The sequence below is a fragment of the Linepithema humile genome, chromosome 4 (genome assembly GCF_040581485.1).
Source record: "Linepithema humile isolate Giens D197 chromosome 4, Lhum_UNIL_v1.0, whole genome shotgun sequence".
NCBI lineage: Eukaryota > Metazoa > Arthropoda > Insecta > Hymenoptera > Formicidae > Linepithema > Linepithema humile.
Window position 1 is genome coordinate 4,722,917 of NC_090131.1, and position 12,937 is coordinate 4,735,853.

Below are 12,937 nucleotides of genomic sequence, written 5' to 3' on the forward strand. Positions count from 1 at the left end.
CGCGCTGTTGACCATAAACCGCTTGCAAAACATCGCCGAGCTTTTTTCTCGGGCGGGGAAAAAAAAAAGTTCGAGCGCGTAACGGCCGAATTTTCCGCATGCGTACGACGCCGATACTTCCGTACAGTCAGCACATTGTTTTGTCAATTTATGACTTCATCGAAATGTTTGCTACATTACGCGCGATCGCGGCTCGCGCACGCGATAATACGCAAAATGCAATTATACATTAAATGATATATGAAAGTAGATATTAACTGCGGTGATTAATTCGGCGAGCGCAGCTCGATGGAGTTTTCGAACACGATTTTGTAAACAATAACATTTTGCAAATGTAAGTTATCATGAATTTTTCATCGCGTTAATCAGAAACAAAATGGTTATAATGAAAAAAAAAAAACGTTGTATAATGCAGAAAAGTGTCAAATATTAATGCGGCCCGGCTGTGATATAATGGCAGAAATAATTCACGTTGCGAAGAGTGAAAAAAGAAGGTAGCTTATATTTAAATTAAATTCATTTCATGAAATTCTCGTCGTTCTCTAGCGAGAGTAAGCTAACAGCAGTACTTATACATTAATGTATTAATTAAAATTTATTTGCCTGAAAGAGACATTATTTATAAAGTTCCGGAAAGACCATCCACGTGTATCGTGTGTCTTCTTGACTCGCAACTGTGATGGAGAAAATGACGGGAGACAAGCTTCGACGGCAGGGGGTTGGAAAACAGAGGATGGCTTTCGTCCGAGATGAATTAAGGATCTACCCCTAAAGATCTACCACTGCTTTTCTTTTCGTCCGCCATCTCGCGCGCCAGCGGCTCGGCTCCGCTCCGCTCCGTCCCTTCTCTTCTCTACGGCCATCAACCCTTATCGTGGTAGCGTCAATCACTCTCTCCATACACGGGTGAAACTTATCGTTCGATTAATCGGCCTGACAATGCGCCTGTCGATTCGAGTTACCCCCGAATTCGCGAGCGGGTGGGCGAGTGCGAGCGCGCGCGCGTGCGGTCAGTCCCCGAAAATGCAGCGCTCGTCCGACGACGATTTACGGGCGGAAAAGTTTTACGGCTCCCAATTATACGGAGAATCCTCTCTCGTGAAATTGTTAGCGAGTGAAAACGTAAACTATTAGAACACTATTTCGACGTAGTGTCTTAACAGCGTTAAAACACGGAGTGTTAAAAAGAGCTTTCGCTGCTGAGTGCGAAATGCGTTAGTAACGCGATTGGGGGAAAAATTAAATACGTAAATAAACGCAGAGAGATAATTCACGTAATTTAATATTATATTTTAACATGTGAGTGTAATTTCCGCGTGTTGCTTTCTCGCGCTGTCAGATAAGCGTGATACGTACGATTGTTTGTAAAAATTGCCGATGCACATCTCCAAAAGCAACGATTTATCATGTGCATGCGTTTATTTACAGTATATAATAAAATATGGAGCGAAATTTTATCCGAAAATGCATCTATAAAAATATGGTGCGCTATTCGTGTGCATAGAGAAAAGTATAAAATGGCTGCGAAAGTTGCGATCAAAAGTGGCAACGAATGTCATACGTTCAACTTGTCATATAAATCTACACGCAAGTAGAACAAGTGTTGTCGGGACTCGGCGCTTGTTTGTAGCTCGCAGTTTTGAACGTGTAGGCAGCTGTAAGTTCGGCGCCAAAATGTCTGGACCATAACATTTCGCTAGCCATTGTATGAGCCACATCGACGCTCGTACTATTCGAAAAGCACATATCGCACGGGATTCGAATTTCCAAAAATCTCCGTGTACGCGAAATTTTTCGAGTCGCGTGTCGTTCGCGGAATTTTCAGTTGTCATCGATCCAAATGAATTATCGTAAATCATAAACTTCGAAATTCAAATAAAACTTTCCCGGACGCGGAATAACACTTCGTTTAACAGGAAAGGTCGAAAATCGCGGGAGTAAATTTTTGGAACTCTTCCGCAGGAGGATGCGAAAAACAAAGAAAAAGAGGAGAAACAATTAGATTTGGAAAAAGACTTTAATTTCTGGAATTTCCGGGAAGCTCGAAAATCGTGAAAGTAAATTTTTACTCCGCGGAGAGATAAAGAAAATAGAGAAGGAAAACAATTAGATTCGGAAAAAGATTTCAAGTTCTGATGAACACGAGAGGAGAGATGCGCGCGCGCGCGCGCGCACCGTGTGTTTTAAAGCGTCGCTCCACTCGTTCGGGTATTACGTTCCGGAATTATCGAAGATGAACCGAACGGGACCGGTTCAACAATATATAAGCGACGCTTGATCCCTCCGCCGTAGTTATAAACACGACAACTGTAACCGCCGCAGTTTGGACCGGCGGTTGGACAGATGCGCAGAGATTGCATAAACCGCATAATGGAGATTAAAGATAATGCGGGGAGATACGAATGAGTTGGTCAGCGGAGAGACCATCGACGTTTAACGCCATTTGCGACGGACCGTTTGCTCACGTTCTTATTTAGACCGTATCTTCCATCCGTTCGGATGACAGCGCGTAAAATAGCATCCGGTAACGTTGGGAAAAAGTTTCGTCTTATCTCCCCGATGCGTTTCCTTGGCATTGAATTACAAAAGAAGCAGAATTGTATAGCGAGCACTTACAGCATCAATTAAGTATCAAGTTAAACGTGACGCGAATGTTGGGATAAAGTTTTAGGGCAAGATGCGAGAGAGCGGTTTCGATTAAATTCAGGCATCGCGCGTATTCGCACGTCCCCAAACTGCTTGGGCGGTGAGAAGCGCATCCTCGCCCCTCTCGCCGCCTTTTCCCACTGCCGATCTCGAAGAAATGCCTATTCAAATTTTACGGCCCATATTTGTCGCAATTAAGTATTATGTTTTCGGGCTTATGGCCCAGAAATATTCCATATTGAGCGCGGGGCGAGCTTCCTCGCCCCGGTATAAACGAGAAATAAAGATAAATTCGAGGGGGTCTCTGCGTGGACGATGCGCGAATGAAGCGGGGAGATTGAGAGAGGGGGGCCAGTGGAGTCAGTTTATGGCACTTGCGGAGGTACAGCAGGCACTTTCACGATTCGTCTGACTCACGCCGAAGAAGCGACGGAGAGGGATGCGCGGGCGAGGACCTCTCTTTTACGAGGCTCTCCGGATGAGCCGGTGAATACGATTTGCGAACCGGAAGCGACCACTTCACTACTTACCGTTGCTTCGTCGTTGCTTTTTACGCCGCTGCCGCTCCCGCCCTGGCTGTGTCCGAGTAATCCGAAAATCCGCGTTCGCTCGTTTCTCGTTTCTCGTTAGTCACGCGTATCTGAAAATTAACGAAGATAACACAGTTAAGTTTTCGAACCATCTTCTCAAGTGGACGTCTTAATTTTTAGACGGCGCAGTGAAGTCACACGGTGCAGCAAGTCAAATCTAATTTCTAACCAAGTTATTCTCGCCTCAATATTCGCAGCAATTAAAGTGCTTAATATTTGTTTTATAATTATGAAAAAAATTTAATAAAATTGAGATTAAGAAAAAATAATCGCATATTCTAGACTCTTCGCAACTGTATTGTTAATTTTTTTTATTGCCTTATAGATTTTTTATTTTATTTTTTAATTTTTTTTATTACCTTATAGATTTTTTTTATATAAAAATTTCGAAAGCCAGATCTACGATAACCGGTCAGATTTATATCTCCGCCAGTTAATCATGTCATTTACATTCTACTCCAAAGTTCTTTCGCCTTTGAGTCTTCATAAAGACTTCTAGCTCGCGAAGTTCACGCGAAACAATGCGGAGCTAACCCTATCCCTCGCGAAACCACGCGGTACCAACGATATGGAACGCGCCCGGCACGTGTCGTCGCGGTACGAGAGGAAAGAAGAAATAAAAGTTCCGGGGAGTGATGTCGCGTTGGCAGAAAAATTCCCGACGATTCTTTCCCTCCGAAAGAGGAGAGCCGGCGGGGAAGAGGGCCGGAGTGGCGCCTCGAAGATTTTCGCAAATTTCGGGCGCGCCGGGATGGAGAAAGGGGGTTGGCGAAGACGCGGGGGCAAAGCGAGATCCCGATAGAGAAACGAACAGGGAAAACGGAGAGATGCCAAGAGAGAAAGAGAGAGAGAGAAAGAGAGACAGAGAGGGACGAGAGAGGGACGAGAGAGGGCCACAAGGGGATGAGAGTACTGGCGGCGTTATGGCGGGCGCCGAGGGTGGCGCCGCGACGCTTTGGCGCCTCCGACGCCGAGACGCTCCGTTGATGCTGGCTGCATGTACCCACGCACACACATCCGCGTGCACCCTCTCGTTCCGACTTCAACCCCCCCCCCCCCCCCGTCCACCTCCTCCTCCGGCGTTACCTATACCGGCACCTACACGTACGCGGCGCAATGAGAGTTCGAGATTCTATTTCGCACACGCGTGCACGTCGTCCCTGTCTCTCATCACCGTCGCTGCCCTAACCGCCGTGCGTACACGGACATTCTCTATACAGATAGGCGGATAGGCACGCGGGGGTGGATGTCGGTTGCGCGCACCAGAAGCGGAACTGGAATCCATTCTCGACTTCGGGGCTGCGGGACGGCGAGGTCACTCGTCTCCGGCGACGACGACAACTCGAGGGTGTGGCTTGTGTCAAGTGGGCCCTACCCCGGCTATTTGGGCCGTATTCTCTGATGAAATTTATCACGTCCCGAATAGGAGGACAAGATGGATCGGTGTTGACATCTTGAGCGGCGCTTTCAGCCGTTGCTTTTTTAATTAAAAAATCTGACGGCGAGAGAGCTCATGTGAGGATAAATCGACTTGTAACTTTATACTTGTTTAGAAACCCGTTAATGCGTGTATGACATCGATAAAAAATTATATCCCACCAAAGAGACGGCATGTGTATTAAGAAATCAATTTCGCAGAAAATTACACAATTTCTTCAACGATTAATTAACGACTTATCTCACTAATGAAGAAATTTTTTTTCAATATTCGCTTATTAAATTTCTATAAAATTTTCCATTTTAACAACACATTTTTTTCAAAGATACAACATATTTTTTTAAAACCACACAGTTTTTAGTTATTAATTGTTTTTAAAAACATATATAAAAAAATTTTTTTACATCAAAAATTACAATCTCGTATTTCTATCACAATTATTCCGATAAAGAATCTAAAAGCAAGCGGCTAGCTACTTGATTCGTTTTCCTATCGATTTCCTTCCCGTTTTCGATTTACGAAACTACAAAGTAGCCAATGACCTGTCGATAGCCGTGACACAGAGCTTACAATCGACTCTATAATTTTGCAGCGTGGAATCGTCGCAGCGATAATGCCGCTCGATTGCGGCCGCATGCCGGGATTAGGCGACGTTGATTATACATGAACGCGGAGGTGAGGCTCCCCTAAGAGATCGATGCCGCGCATTTGACGTAAATTGATTGTTAATTAACGAACCAGCCCGTCGTTTTTCTCGCCTGATATTATTAACTGCGCACCGGCATGCGACCTTTACTCGCCGCGCCGCTCCGAAATTCTCACACGCCGGCCCACGTAAATTGCGAGATGTGTTGTTCGAAATTAGTAACTGCGTCAATTATTGCAAACACAGAGAGCGCGCGATATGCAAACAAGCGGGCAACTGTATGCAGTTGTCGTCGTTTTAAATTATGATACGCGCTGCGAACACACGACGACAACGACGATGAAATGGATAGCGGATTACGTCGACGAGAACGAGATATAATAAGAAGGGTGCCAGGCAGAAATTGAGTTGCGGCTTGTTACGAATTTATGGCACCGCTCTTAATCTCGTCCGCCGGGAGAACTTCTTGAATGTACTTTCTTAATTACGCATATCTCGCTATTAATGCGTTAACTCTGGCATAACGCAAATTGTTTCGCGACAATGAAACTCAATGTCGGTTCAGTCCTCAAGCAAAATTCGATATTGGTGGAATACTAAGCTTTAATACATTTGATGTTTTATGGAAGCTTGCTTTATCATTCATACGATACTTTCATGTTCAAATTAACACAGCCACTTCGGCTAAAATAAATATTCCTTTTTTCACGTAATTAATGATACCGTGTTTTTATCAAAATCCCGTTATACGAGGCAAAATACACAATATTACTGTGTTAATATGGCCTGCGCAAAGTTCGTGAAAGTCGGATAAAAAATGCGAATATAAGATCAAGTAAACAGTATTAAACAAACTAAAAAATAAAAAACGATAATGAACAATGTTCAAATTAAAAATATAGGACAAATTAAGAGGAAGACAAGCGTCCTTTGGCTCATTACCTAACAAATGCGTAATATACTGTCGCGAATAATGCGCAATAAAATATCTCGATCATCGTAAAAATGGTACAGGAGACAACTAATAAAGTGTGCACTGTGCCAGTCATAACGTATAATCCTGTAATGGGGTTGTTGCACACGTAGGTTATGCGAGGATCATAACGGTCATAAATCCAATGAATCGTCCTGTCCCGCCGCGCCTCGCGCATCGATTCGTAAAAGATCCTCGTTTGCTGTAATGATTTGGCACGTTCGCGACGAGAGAGGCTGTCGCGAAAAACGTAACGTGGCCTGAATTACAACGCGATGCAAAATCCCATAATCGATGAATTATATTTTAGAATTATATTCTATTTTATCTGCAGAATTATAAACGACACATCTCTTAATTGTCTCGCGCCTTCTTTCAAATTAAAATTAATCAATGGATTGTGAATTTCAAAAATATATCTCACTTCAAATAATAGCATATTTGCAAAAATTCTCGCGCGAGTAGGCCGCAAAGTATCGCGCCGGAGTGCTCGAGGTATCGAATTATTCCCGTAACGACGGTCTCCGTAATATCATCTGGGAACACGTTGACACGCGTAAAAGGGCAGAATGACTGCGTCGGCATACAGTGCGGCCGCTACAATATTCCCCGGCAATCTCAGCGCCGCGGTAAAATCTTCTAATAAGTTCGGTAAATAATGGAATCATTGTTATTTTTATGTTTCGCGCGTGCGCGTCCATTCGAGCCGATGACACAGGATGGAAGGTGTCTCGGGGCAGAATGTAAGGATAATCCATTAGACGCGTTGTAACCCAAAACCGCGCAAACAAGGGTGGTCTTGGATTAAATGTGACGGATGGACGTGGGGGGATGGGGCGGCTCTGGCTCAGCTCACTGAGCAATCCGCCGGGAAAAAACGGGGATAAGACGTATCGAAGGACAGGTGCACAATAACGATACTAAACGCGTATGTAACGTTGGTTGAATTTACGACGGCGCGAAACACTGAGAAACTCTCGACCGTTTTGAGGTAGAAACTGAATTGGCACCGGCAAAACTGCCGATAAGCCGTTCGGAAAGCCCTGAAGTCGTTTCGTAAATTTATAACTATTTCTCGTACGTGCCAAAAATTTCCAACATTATTAATAAGACCAACTATAGTCTTGTTTGAATTCTGCGAGTGTTAATTTATTTTCAAAATTCTATTTTTACGAAGAAAACTTTTTTTTTTTTAATTTTCTCGACACAATAATAATAATAGAGTTTGAATGTTTCAACGGATTGTTCCAGAATCGATATCCGCGTCTCTATTAATGCATAATCCGTTCAAGCATGGCAAACTCCAAACACATTCGCTACTATTGTAATACTGCCTTCTATGTGCATATAATGTCGCTCAGTGAATTTTAGGCCGCTTTAATCTTAATGCACCGAAAGCGATGAAACGCCTTCGAACAATCAACATCTTTAATATCCGCGTCTTCATTGATAATCCGTTTGACAATGACGCGTCTGCCGTTATACGCTATTTCAGAAATTCAATAACATCGTCAAGTAGCTGCCAGCAGCGTACGTGCTGAAGGAGTGCAACCCTAACGTGGGACAAATAGCAGATACTTTTTCTATAGAGAATCCACTTGGAGGCAGTTGATGCCAGCTTTGTTTTCCATCAATGCGTGCTACATCTGGATTCAAACAGGATGAGGAAAATCGATGAAGAGATTAGCGCAAATATAAGCGAAAATTTTGGCATTTTAATACAAAATGCACTCTATTAACATCACCTTTCTAATTATTCAGACACTGTTTCAATAATCAACTAAACAAAATTACTGATTTTAACAATATTTCTTTAAACTTTTATAAAGAATTAAAAAAATTTTATCTCGACTTGAATTTAAAACTAAAATTTGCGAAAAATCTCCTTTCAAATTATTAAAATGCGACAATTAAGTATTATTGATTCTATATTTTGAAAATAAGCGAAGAATAGAAAGATTTCGTCTTGATTTCATCCTAAAGGCTTTAATTATGCAAGAAATTCTTCTTTCAAATAATTTATAACTCAAAAACTATTACTGTCTCCACAGTTGGACTCGTTCAATTAAATCAACACTAATTATTCTGAATATTATCATATTAAAAATATGATGTGCATACGTGCGTGGCCTTCAAACTGTTATCAACGTACACTTTGTAGCGCAGCATCCGCGGGGTGCATGCATAATCTCTCTGCGGCGGTGACGCCACGATTATGCGTCATCGTCACTAGCGCGTGTATAAGTCGGTCGTCTTCTTCGCGCTCCATTACAATCTTCGAGGAAACACGGCACCCACCAACACGCGCGCGGATGTGTGCACGTGTATTCATACACGGAGGTCGTGGTACTAATTTTGAATCGTCCAGCACCGACTATACGCCGTACACACGCATCGGACGTACGCGCCTCGGCTATTTATACACGGCTCATATACCGGAACTAGACTTTCCGTTTTTACCGGGCTTTGTCGTAAATGGAAACACGTAATCCGAGTCATCGCCGGGAACAAACGACAGATCTCGTCATACTTTTTTTTTCATATCTTCGCTCACTCGACACTTACTTAGCGCAAACGGGTGGAAAACTGCCATCACTATTTTCATAAAACAAAGAAGAATGACTTTATCATCACAGATGATTATTTGGCATAGATTATGTGTGATGCATATAGATACAAGGTGCGCCAAGATCTCAGACCGCAATTCTCATGGTGGACTCTTTGAACAATTTGGAGTCGAATTGTTCTAACTCAAAATGTGGAGATAATTATAGATTTCATATTGTACGCAAATGCTCAATATAAGAAAATTTTCGACAACAAATTATCCTACTCCGATCCACGAATCGTATTTATCGCAAAAATAAACTATTAATAAAGACATTTGGCCTATGTTAATATTTCTAAACTAAACGAGCAATCACTGACAACAATTTCTCCGAAAAGACAGAGTTTTCCTCTTAAAATATTATAAATAATTTCAAAAAAATTTTGCGCACAATTTAAGATTTCAAGATTAAATCAATACAAAATCTTTCTATAAAAACAGATTTAGATTAGATATTTTTATCAATCGTTGCTTTTGATAACTATATAGAAATAATCAATTGCACATTACGAAGAATTAATTTCCATGCACCGTCAATATAACTTCAATTTCATGAAAAAACAGCATTTTATAAAGGATAATCTTTTGCGCAAAATTTATGTGACGTAAAGTTTCATAGTTTTGCATCAGTTGATGAGAAAACTTGCCGCTTGCGCGTATTAGCATATTTCAATGGATCATATAATTTTGTACGTCTATTATTTCTAGCCAAACGACACGTGTACGTTCATATTATGCTAGTTAATGACCTATACCGAAATGTAACGTATCTACGCGCGTTTCACAACTGCGTACTCCGATTTGTATGTGGAGCATCGTTCATAATTAACACGTTCCGCACCGCGTGTACTACTAATGGCCCGTGCTAAACTTTCAGTTCAGGCTTGGTATTTTCTCTATTAATTATTACTAATATAATTTATTATTGAAAACAATAAATTATTAACTATTAACGGAACACAAATTAATTACAATTACGCCGACGACCTGTGCAACAGAGCGATTTCTTTTCTTTTTCTTCTATAAGATAGACAAATAAATATAAATAAATATAATCATCTATAATAAATTCGACAAAATAGGTCATCGGTGACCGATGCGGCATGAATAAAAAATTAGCGCGGCACAGAAGGTGTTGAAATTCTCCTAATTAGCTCAGCTAAAAAAAAAAGAGCAACATTTATCTTCGTTATGCCAATCAGAATTTCACGAAATATGTATTACTCGTTTACTCGTTTATACTCGTTATAATATTTCTAATATTACTCGTTTAAATTTTTTATATTATATAAAGTTAATTGAAATTAAATTCATCTTGCCTTCTATTTGTTTACTTTCAAGATACACAAATGTGTTCAATTTAATATTTTGATATTATTTTTTATATATGCAGATGTAAGGTTTTTACATATTCATTCAAAATAATAGCTATTCTCAATTTTAGATTGATTCGCGTTCTAATTGCAAGAATTATAATTTTGATTAGCCTCTCGGAGTCATTAAGACGCGAAAACGTGTGTCATATCGATGGGTGCAGTGTTTGGATAATTGGGCGTTCGAATATCACGCGTGATGAATCTATAAATTGGGGTTTATGACTGCTATCATTCTGATTAGCTCCCAATTACATCGCATCGGAGAACAGAGAGCACAATGCAAATAATTATTCATTGACTGCCTATTAATAAAAAAAATTCCCTCTCCTTAAAAAAACCCTATTATGATTTGATTATTAACGTTAATAAAGTGACCTCTTGTTTTGGAAAATCGATTAATATCATAAATTATTCATTAATCATGTCGATTATTTTATATGTATACTATGTATACTCCATTCTATAAATACAAATATAAATCTAATTAAGCAGCAAATTAGGTTTTAAATAGCAAATTAGCTTGAAATAGCAAATCAAATATTATAACGATCACGTTATTGTTACAACGAGAATTGTATAACTATTAGCGTTATCAAGAGATAATTGAAACAGGAAAATTAATGAGAAAGATAAGAAGTCGCTTTCACAAACGCATTAAAAATGTAGATTGATAAACTGACTTTTTCACGGTCATGATAAGAATATAACAAAAATCACGTATGTAAAGTGTTCGATTCATAGAAAAGTTCTTCAATATTCCACAAGACATTAAGAAAATATACAAAGATATATGTAAAATAAGATTCACGCTAATTGTTGAATTAATAAAATGATTTTGTTCCTGGAAATTGGTAATTAATACTACCAATCATTCGACGAACGAATTCCTCGTATCATTCCTGTTATTTATTTTACACTATATACATTTTATAAATGTAAATAGAAATCTAATTAAACAGCAAGTTAAGCTTTAATATATAAAGATACCAAATCAAAATATCAAACAGTCAAATATTTAACGATTTAAAAATTAATTTTAATCAAAGAATAATTGCTTTTATCTTGTAAAACTTTCCAACATCAAAACAGCGAATTTGTTTGGAAATTAGACAGCAAAGAATCTAGTGAGAGATTATTGATTCCTAAAAAACCATATTATTCATCACTTTAATCTCGAAAGTGGGACATTGATAAGTTAACGAATTTTACCTCGAGTGATTGATAAAATCGACGAATCGAAAATAACTGCTGAAAGAATGCGAAAAGTCAACAGAATTTGTGTCAACAGAACTGAAACACAATCGGGGCTCTGTAGCTTCAATGTCACGCCGCGTACGTAGGCAGAACAGAAAAAACAATCTCGACGAGAGAGATCTGGCATTGCGCGACGACATCCCGCCTCCAGCAGCAGCAGCAGCAGCAGCAGCAGCAGCGTTAGCACAGCATCTGCGGGACGACGTCGAGGTTTCCCTATTTAACCTCTCGCACAGCCTGCCTATTGATTTTCCAGGGGGCCTATTGTTTTGGCACGTCGCGCATTTAACGAAACGAAAACCGCCGGGAGCGCGGGGTATCAATAAGAAGGCGGCCTCGCCACGCATGTATCTACGAACGCACACATGCACAAACACTCGCCCGCATGCACGTACACATACCATCGTACATACGCGAATCGCCGTCATCGCCGCGAATTGTTAAAACCGCGGGCGACCTGTCAATCGCCCGTGTTCGTGAATCATCTCTATTTTGAGAGACACCCGTTGTGTGGACGGCCCTACCAGCGCCGACGGCACCGACGTACAACTTTTTGAGGTTAGCTTTATTCAGGACGCGAAACTGACGACGGAACGTCAAGACGCGCGCTGCACGGAGATCACATGATGAAGACGTCAACGGCGGCGAGATTAATAAACGCGGCGGCGACGTCGTTCGTTAATATGTGAGAACAATCGAGAGGCAGAGAGCAGCACGCCCATCCGTCGTCGAAAATCCGCGACGGAAAAATCAATATTAGGCGGCCGCGTGGCCGCGCGCTTTAATCGCTCGCCGGCCGAATTCGGCGTTACGCCGCTACTCACCGCGACGAATATCCATAGATGCGCGCCGGAGCCCGTCTCCCGTCGCACGGAATCAATTTATCACTTCGGGGACACACAGGCACTACGTCCAACAACACTCTTGCGACTCCGCCGTTCCCGGTTCCGCCGTTCCCGTCGTCCAGCGGCCGCGGCGGCGGCGGCAGCGGCGGCGACGATGATGACGGCGATGGCAGGGCTGGCCGAGGCGTGGGAACGCGGTGGCGCGTTGTGGCGCCACTCGCTCGTCGCTGTTGAAAAAATTCGATAAAATTAGATTTAAAAAATCCATATTGAATAAATTAAATTAAATGAGAAAGAAAACGAAGTACGTGAATAAATTTAACTCGAATAATAGTGCGTTTTTCGGATAAAAGAACATTTAAGTAAATATTTATTTCAAATACCGGAAATCTAACATTCATATTTTGATTTGTATTTCGTTTTTTAGAGCTTTGCATGTTTCGAATATTTTGAAAAAATTCTATTGCGTAACATTGTCTATCTGTACCGATCTCCGCGGATTACGGTTTTTCAGTGTTTTGCGTATATTTTCAAATATTTCGAGCTGATTTTATTTTTAAT

At 41.1% G+C, this 12,937-nt stretch overlaps 1 protein-coding gene across 3 annotated transcripts in view; it reads right to left on the reverse strand.

Annotated features, from left to right (window-relative positions):
- rhea (Talin_middle and talin-RS domain-containing protein rhea) overlaps positions 1-12,534 on the reverse strand; it is a 42,209-nt gene extending 29,675 nt beyond the window's left edge. For 2 of the 3 annotated variants that reach the window (XM_012366463.2, XM_067353347.1), the window contains exons 1-2: positions 12,356-12,534; positions 3,177-3,286 (exon numbers count right to left, since the gene is read on the reverse strand). The gene's annotated coding sequence lies outside the window, so the exon portion shown is untranslated. Of the gene's footprint in view, positions 1-3,176; positions 3,287-11,486; positions 12,225-12,355 lie in introns of those variants that run through there. The other variant, XM_067353348.1, reaches the window with a different exon arrangement.
- Positions 12,535-12,937: the final 403 nt, after the last annotated feature.